Source organism: Apis dorsata, unplaced genomic scaffold (assembly GCF_000469605.1).
Source record: "Apis dorsata unplaced genomic scaffold, Apis dorsata 1.3 scaffold_390, whole genome shotgun sequence".
Lineage (NCBI taxonomy): Eukaryota > Metazoa > Arthropoda > Insecta > Hymenoptera > Apidae > Apis > Apis dorsata.
The window spans coordinates 825,642-833,684 of record NW_006263651.1 but is presented as its reverse complement, the minus strand read 5'-3'; the positions used below and the strand labels follow the sequence as shown (position 1 = coordinate 833,684).

The 8,043-nt window shown below is 40.8% G+C and overlaps 1 protein-coding gene across 1 annotated transcript in view; it reads left to right on the top strand.

Annotated features, from left to right (window-relative positions):
* LOC102677630 (beta-1-syntrophin-like) overlaps positions 1–8,043 on the top strand; it is a gene marked incomplete at its 5' end in the record, with an annotated part of 144,008 nt that overhangs the window by 113,530 nt on the left and 22,435 nt on the right. The gene's annotated exons all lie outside the window — the stretch shown is intronic.

Sequence of the window (8,043 nt, the reverse complement as noted above, 5' to 3'; positions counted from 1 at the left end):
GGGGGGTCGATGAAGGGGTTTTAAAAGAGCAGTTAGAATCGCGTTCTAAAAAAGGGGGTGCGGCGTCTCGAATAAATACCTTTTCGATAGACAGGAACTTGAAACACGCGAGTCTTCTTGTCTGCCCGCCGCACCCTCTTCTTTGCGCCCCTACGATTCGCCACGATTCGCTGACTCCGCGCCTCCTCTTCTGCTTGCTACGGGTCTTCGAGACGATCGAGAACGATCGCGGGATGGGTGGGTTGAATAGAGGAGGGTGTTCTAAATTGCGGATGCAAGGATTGGTTTGAAGTTACCAACCGTTTCGGGATGGGATCAATCCGAGTTTGCGGAATTTAGAAATTTTCGATTTCCCCTTCTTCGCCGATCAATCCTTTTCCTTGAGGCAATTCCTTATTTTTCCCCATCGCTTCATCAATTGAGCTCGAGAAATAATATAAAACATTTTATTTTCATCGAATTACTCGCGAATTCGTTCGAATTCGAAATATAATTTTGTTATTAAAAGTACAAACATTTATCGATGTATTTATATATAATTTTATAAATGTGTGCGTTCAATCGCGCGAGAGAATTCGGTATCACCACCTACTTGAACAACGCTCGATTTACACGAAATTTTTATCAAACTTCCGCTCGATCGAGCAAAACCAGAAAAAAAAAAAAAAAAGGAAAAAGAACCGAGATAAACGCGATAAAAAGACACGTCGAAGATAGACGGGGACACAATAAGTCATTCCTCCTCCGATAATCGTGTACAACGCTCGATATTAATCGACGGATATGCGCTTGAATAAATCACACGATTCGTAATGCGGCAAATGAATCGGGATTTGCGAACGTGATGCCGGCTTTTTATATTAATATTTTCCCTTATCCTGCGAAAAACGATTTGAAACGTATGTATATTTTTCCACCCTTCAACGCAGTTTTCATCCCCCCATTTTTTTCGCACCTACGTACGCGTAATACCATGCACACACGTATATATATATATATATATATGTGTGTATGTAAAAATGACGTTCCACGGTTTCGAAAATAATTCCTTTTATTACGCGTACCGTTCGTTCTCCGCCAAGCTTGTAACGAAAATATTAGCGATTTTTATTACGCACGTGAAATACACCGAGTAAACACATATAGACGTGAACGCGCGTTTACGTTACGTTTTCATGCGAGCACGCACGCGCGCGTGTCCTCGTCGAATAAAATGCAAACCGATCGCAAAACGTTTTGAAACGTGCGTTGAAACTAACAAGACCCGCGAATCATTCGATAACACGTGGAACATTCCGAAAATCAGCATACGTTGCGGCCAAATTTGTTTCAACCTTCGCCGTGTTTTTCTCTATTCCATTCTTCTCTCTCTCTCTCGCTCTCTCTTTCTCTCTCTTTTTTTTTTTTTCATCGAACAGAACCACGCCAATCGCTGACCAGTATTTAACGTCGAAATTCCATTTACTACGTATAGCGGAGAATTCCCTATCGAGACGTGATTTTTCGTCCGTTTGTTGCATCGAAATACACCTGCCCGCTCCGTTTTTTTTCTTCCTTTCTGAAGAACTCGTTTTTGAACGGTCGATTCTCGTTTCAGGGACGTCGAGACGTTACGCGGTTAACGTTGGTATTCCATGGAAACGTTGTTCCGTTAAATTTTTTCGTGCGTTCTATTTTTCCTCTTTTTCGGTTTTTAATTTAGCGACGCGTGTAAAATCGAAGAAGAAGAAGAAGAAAAAAAAAGAACAAACGTTCAATCTCGTAATTGATAAATATCGGTATTTACAAATAGAAGGGAGGGAAACGATGTTTCGCGATGAAATTCAAGAGATGCGAGTACTCCTTCATTTTTAACGGAATCCGCAGTCACGAATTTAGGCGAATATTTAGCAGAAATAATCGTGATCTAATTATTCCTCAACACGATCCATCCGTTGGATCTTTGATTTGATACCGATCAACAAGTTCATCGAACGATGAACTCTCCTCGATGAAACTCTTCCTTTCTTAGCTCTTCTTTTACCGATCTCTTGACAATTTATTAAGTCTCATCACGATTGGAAAGTTATACAAAGAGAAGAACTTTAAGGTATTTTTCCTTTCTTTTAAAATAAACGTCGTTTCGCGTACAACTTTTACAACAGACACTTTCCAAATAACGTTAACCTCCGGTATTCCCAATTTCCCAAATGCTATTTGCCCCGAACCCATCAAAGAAGATCTGAAGGAAACCTCTCATCTTTTTACTTACGAGATTTTTCCACGAGAAAACCGACAAACTTTGCTATCATATTTGTAAGAAAGTTCCAAAAAAAAAAGAAAGAAAGAAGAAAAAGAAAGAAAAGAAAAAAAAATACATTACGTTATTTCTATCGTAGAACCGTCTCGTTTTACGTATCCATATCGGATTCGAATCCGTGGCTGTAACCCCCGGTGGTATCCGGGGGTCTCCACGTCTTATTCCAAGGACTTCTTCCCTTCCTTCCACGTTATTGCCCCTGCTATCTCCGATGTAAAGATCCCCGATCCCATTCCAAGCTATTCCAAAAATTATCCACGCGGTATCTTCCACTTGGAAATGGACTTCAAAATGAACTTTGCACTCGACGGAAAATTAGATTCATATCTACGGTGATTCGGTTAGCGGATGGGCGGCTGCCGTCCATTGAAGCCATTCTTGGAATCAGCGATTAGCCAACAGAAGCAAGTAGACGAGCTGCCTAAGCGCACTTTTTCCCTAGGTAACTTTCCTTAAGCGAGTGCAAACGAAGTTTCGAACAAACTGCGTTCGCCGGGAGGGGGAGGGGGAAGAGGAGGAAGGGAGAGGAGGACGGAAGGAAGATTAAAAAAGTATGGTAAAAAGGGATCAGGTTGTTGGAACCAGGTTGAGCGTCAGCTTGCCTCGTCCACCGGCCATTTCCCCAAGTTCCAGGGAAGTATGCATATTACCCGGCCAATTTTATTAACCCTTTAGAGTAGCCCGTCACGGAACATCGGTTATCCTTGCCTTTTTTAAACGGCGGAAGAGTCCAAGGAAACGGAAAATGAATTTTTCGAGTGGCTTATACCACGTATACATATGTGTATATGTATACGCATTGAGACGAAAGTTATATAGCGTTGTCGTACAGAGTGGTCGAGTGGATGAGAGGAAAAAAGTTCGTGTAAATTTACTTGTCGAGAAATATCGTTTAAAAAAGAGTTACATAAGCGTCTAAAATTCAGACACGAATAATTCTAATTATAAAAGTTCGACGAAAAATTTTCTGCAACGCTCTTCGATCGAAAAAATCATTTCTCAGATTTATACGAACACTTTTCGCGAGTTTGCGAATATTTCTATCTCCTGTACATCTTCACTATATTATCCATTCACGGTTAAAGTGTTTTTATCGCCGTTATAATAGAGCGACCAGTTAACGACCAGTGTATTACGCATGCAAATGTCTGATAAACTTTCCGCTTTTTTCTGAATAATTTCTATCGTCGACTACCGATCTCTGTTTCGTTAAAACTGGCCAAGATTCGAGATACCTCCACGTATTTTTCTTCGTCTTATCGAAATCTTTCTCTCGTCCCGACAATCCCAAAATTGTTTCCAACGAGATTTCGTGGCACCTCGGCTCACGTTAATTTTCGAGTATAAAACGATCTCGAGCCATTTAACGTTGCAATAAATCGTTGATATCGCGCAACGTTTCCATCGCACGCAAACAATTTCCGGAAAAATATTCGCGTTCCTCCGGGGTGAATGGTGTACCTGTATATATATATACACATAAACGATGAGACACATCCTGGAAATCTTATTGGTATCTTACAAATGCAAATGGGAATATGATCGTGTCACATTTAAAATTAATTTAATCGAGAAATAACGCCTCTTTTCCATCGTCGAGGATGTTTCTTTTATCTGGTCAGGGATAAAAAAAAAAGAAAGAAAGAAAGAAAAAAAAGGGGAAAAAGATGAAAGGGAAGAGAAATTGCACAATGTTTGAAACGATCGTTTCCTCCCCTTCGACACAGAAACGTTCGTCGATACGAGTCGAATCGACTGCACTCCAACGAACCATATTCATCGAGCTTTTCACCGGCCACCATTATTCCTTCTCGTTATTATTGCCACGGCGCGATAGCGCGAGGCGTTACAGAATCGAACACAACAGCGGTTGATGAATGGAAAAGAATCGCGATCGACCGAATATATTCGAGGCTGGCCGTCAATTGACGATACGAATACCGATACGATACGAGCAAAGGTCTCTCTGCTTCCACTTTGGGGGAGGAAAAAAAAAATTGTAGAAACAAGCGAGAAGTGCAGAGAGAAAAAAAGAAAGGAAAAATGGAAAAGAGACGCGAGGGTAATATTCGCAACTCGGTTATATTCTCGGAGGAAAATTTCCAGAGAGAAATTAAAGGAAAGAGACGTTTGATTAATCGCGGAAGGGGGTTTAATTACTGTTTGCAGAAATGGTTTGGAAGACGCATCGTGGAAAGTTTCATCGACGACGGATCGCCAGCCACAGGCTTTTTCCCCAGAAACAGGGGATTGGCGGAATCGCTGGACTGCTGCCAGCTGAAAGGAACTCTCTTTCTGAACTGTCTGTCTCTCTCTCTCTCTCTCTCTTTCTTGAACTCGAGGGGTTAATTGGCTTAATTTTCTTGAAGAACGAGGCTTCCTGCTCGCTTCTTTCTCCCAACGAAAACGTTGTTCCTTCGCGGAGAAAAGTTGCTTCCTACTCCTCCTCCTCGTTCGACTCTTCACTTTATACGGTAATTAACGCCTCGGACTCGTTCGCGCCTTCTTTGCCCCGAAATGGATGTAACTATCGTTCCATCTTTTCTTTCTTCCACGTACGTGTCCATCCCATTATTGTATTTTATCTTCTTTGTATCATCGTCACGATAAACTTTTGTGAACCGAATATTAAAGTTTCGTCATCAATTATCAACGACTAAACTATAGATAATTTAAACTATTGTAGAATAAAATCTCGATTTTCGAATATTCGAAATTGGATGCACCCAAAAGTTAAAAATATCCTAAGAATTTTACGCGAGATTTACGGGAGGAAAAGAGAAACAACCGTGAAAAGATAAAATTCTTTAAGAGAAATTTTATCGTTATTCGATGTTTATTACCGTTCGAACGATATCCCATAAATGGACGAACAATTTTCGAAATTACACTCGGATAGTTCCTTTATCACGCGCTATTTCCCTTATCACGCATGGCCCAAATAACAAAGGTGCACAGAAAATTCACATTCCTATTATAATCTGCGAAGGGGTCTATGCGGCCCCGTTAATAGCGGCGTACAACGCTATATCGTATAACGTGGTAAATGGCAAATTTTCTCGATCCTCTCCCCCTACGTACTTTATCGAGTCAAAGCGAGGAGCAGGAGCGAGGAACGACGTCAAAGGGACCTCGGACCGCGTGAAATTTTGATCGATCCTTAACGAGCTCTTTGTCCCCGGCCAAAACTGAAAACAATTCCGTGGCTTCTTTCATACCTCGCGCAAGATATCTTCGTCCCAGCGATCGTCGTATGCCTGTCGCATTAGTAGCGAATAATTTACTGGTAAATGCAGACAAAACCCGTCCCATTATCGTCGCTCTGCTTTAAAAGCCTCTTTCGAAACGTAAACAGGGCAATTTTCCTCGCTTCTCCCCTTATATACAGTCCCTATATATGCTCAAATATTAACCAAGGGACGAGATATTATATCTATAACATCCCGTTATCTATAAAATTTTGATTATAATTCCAAAAATATCGTATCTAAGAAAAAATTGAAGAAATGATCAAAACAAGTAAACGTGAGAAGAAACGATAATTTTGACAATGTTCAAAAAGTATATTTTATTTCAAGAGAGAATCTGCAATATACCTATATATCTTTAATAATTCAAAGTTAAGTCAAATCCCCCGATTGGAGCTGACCTCGCGTGTCCGTATCGCCTGAAAATTGATGCCTCTTGAATTAAGAACCGAGTTAAGAAGCGAAGTATCGGAAAGACGAAAAGGACGTTAAATCGACGTTTAAGAGATTGGACGATTCTCGTCGATAATCCCGCTTTTATCGCCTTTAAATATCGAGCATCGCTCGATTTGTCAACCTGATCTCGCGGGAGGAATTACGATATTATCGAAAACGAGGGAAGGGGGAGAAAAACGATTTCGAGAAAGAGTCGAAAACGATTCGACGGAGAAAGAGCGAATAATATCTCCGTGAAATAAAAATTATAAGGCCTCCCCTTTGAAGAATAGGGAGGTTCAAAGGGGTAAAATTCCGATTTCGTTGTATCGTGCTATATACGGCTAATTGCCATTACTAGCTTGCGCTCGATTTCTCCTCCATTTTTCCCCCATGAACAAATTGGATAAGCATGCTTTCCCGCTTTTACCATTGTCCCGCAATAATCGACGATTAACCGGAACGTCCCTTTGCGCGTTCAAGACACGGATTTTCAATGGAGCTAATGTCGAACGCGATGTTTGAAATGTAAAAAAAAAAAAAGAGGCTCGAATAAATTAATAGTAGAACAGTGTAAATGATCGAATGGTGATGGATCATTTTAATACGTGAAATCAAAGAATATTTGTTGGATTTGTTTGTAAATTAAAGATATCACTCGCAGCAAAGAATCCTTCGTTAATGGAACTATAGATACACGCTCGAAATAAAAAAGACGGAAGCTCTGTCCACCTATTCTTTCTATTCATAAGAATAAGATTATCGTTCGATTCGAGCCGCTTTACGATTCGTTTATTACCTCTGGTATCTGATCCGTGAATCGAATATTTGCAAATTGAACCGATTATTGCGTACGATCGACTGCAAAGGGATACTGAAACAAATATCGAATCATCGAAACCTATTAGAATCTCGACAAGAGACATAACCGAAGGGGGGAACGAATTAATACACGCAAATAAAGTTGGAAAAATTCAAAGAATGGAAAGGGGAGATGGGCAAAGGAAGGGAATCGAATCGGGAGGGAGGGTAATGTACAAAGGCGCGGGCACCATCACGACGTAAACACGCGCCGTTTTCACCGGAATGTCAATATTCGACAGTTCAATTAATCCACCATGTATCATCCCTGCGGGGAGCACAGAGATGGAGGATGCACAATGTCCTGCTGCATCCACCTGGCTGCATTCCGTTCTCGGCTGAAAACCGCCAGCCCACGATGCACACAGAGAGAGAGAGGGTGCACACAGGGGGTTGCATCCGGCGCGCAGGCCACGCGCTCCTCAGCCGCTCGATATTGTCTCCCGGATAAGTGGCAGCGGGAAAATGCGCTTGACACTTATGAGGCTACATTTCTTGAACGGCAGACAAGCTCTCCGCCGCGTTTTCCGCGCTTTTCCAACCCCTCGTCGTCTCCGTCGCCTGAGAACGACGCATGTCTGGAATGCGACCAGCAGAGAGTAGAGCGAACCTGTCAATGCGTCTTATATAACCTTTTTTTTTTTCTCTTCTTCTTCTTCTTTCTTTTTCTTTTTTATCTCGATGCTGATAATACGCTGCAAAATCCTCTCTTTCCGCTAATATTTAATATCCGTTCGATCAGTCGATTCGAAAGATTCGTTACGGTACGGGGGGATGGTTAATTACTTTCAAAAGTAGGAAGAATTTTCAGTTATTTCGAGTTCGCATTCGACGAATTCGGCTATTAATATTCGCAATAAACAATTATTCTCTTTCATTTTTCAACTTTTTAATTAATTCGTCGAATGCAAACATTTCTTCTTTCATCACAGATATTTTTCCATATATAAAAATTTACATTAAGATCGAGATATCGATAATAAAGATTCAGCTCAACATTTCAATCATTCGATTATCTCGTCAAATGCAAACATTTCTTCTCCCCCCATTTCTTCTTTCATCACAGATATTTTTCCATATATAAAAATTTACATTAAGATCGAGATATCGATAATAAAGATTCAGCTCAACATTTCAATCATTCGATTATCTCGTCAAATGCAAACATTTCTTCTCTCCCCATTTCTTCTTTCATCACAA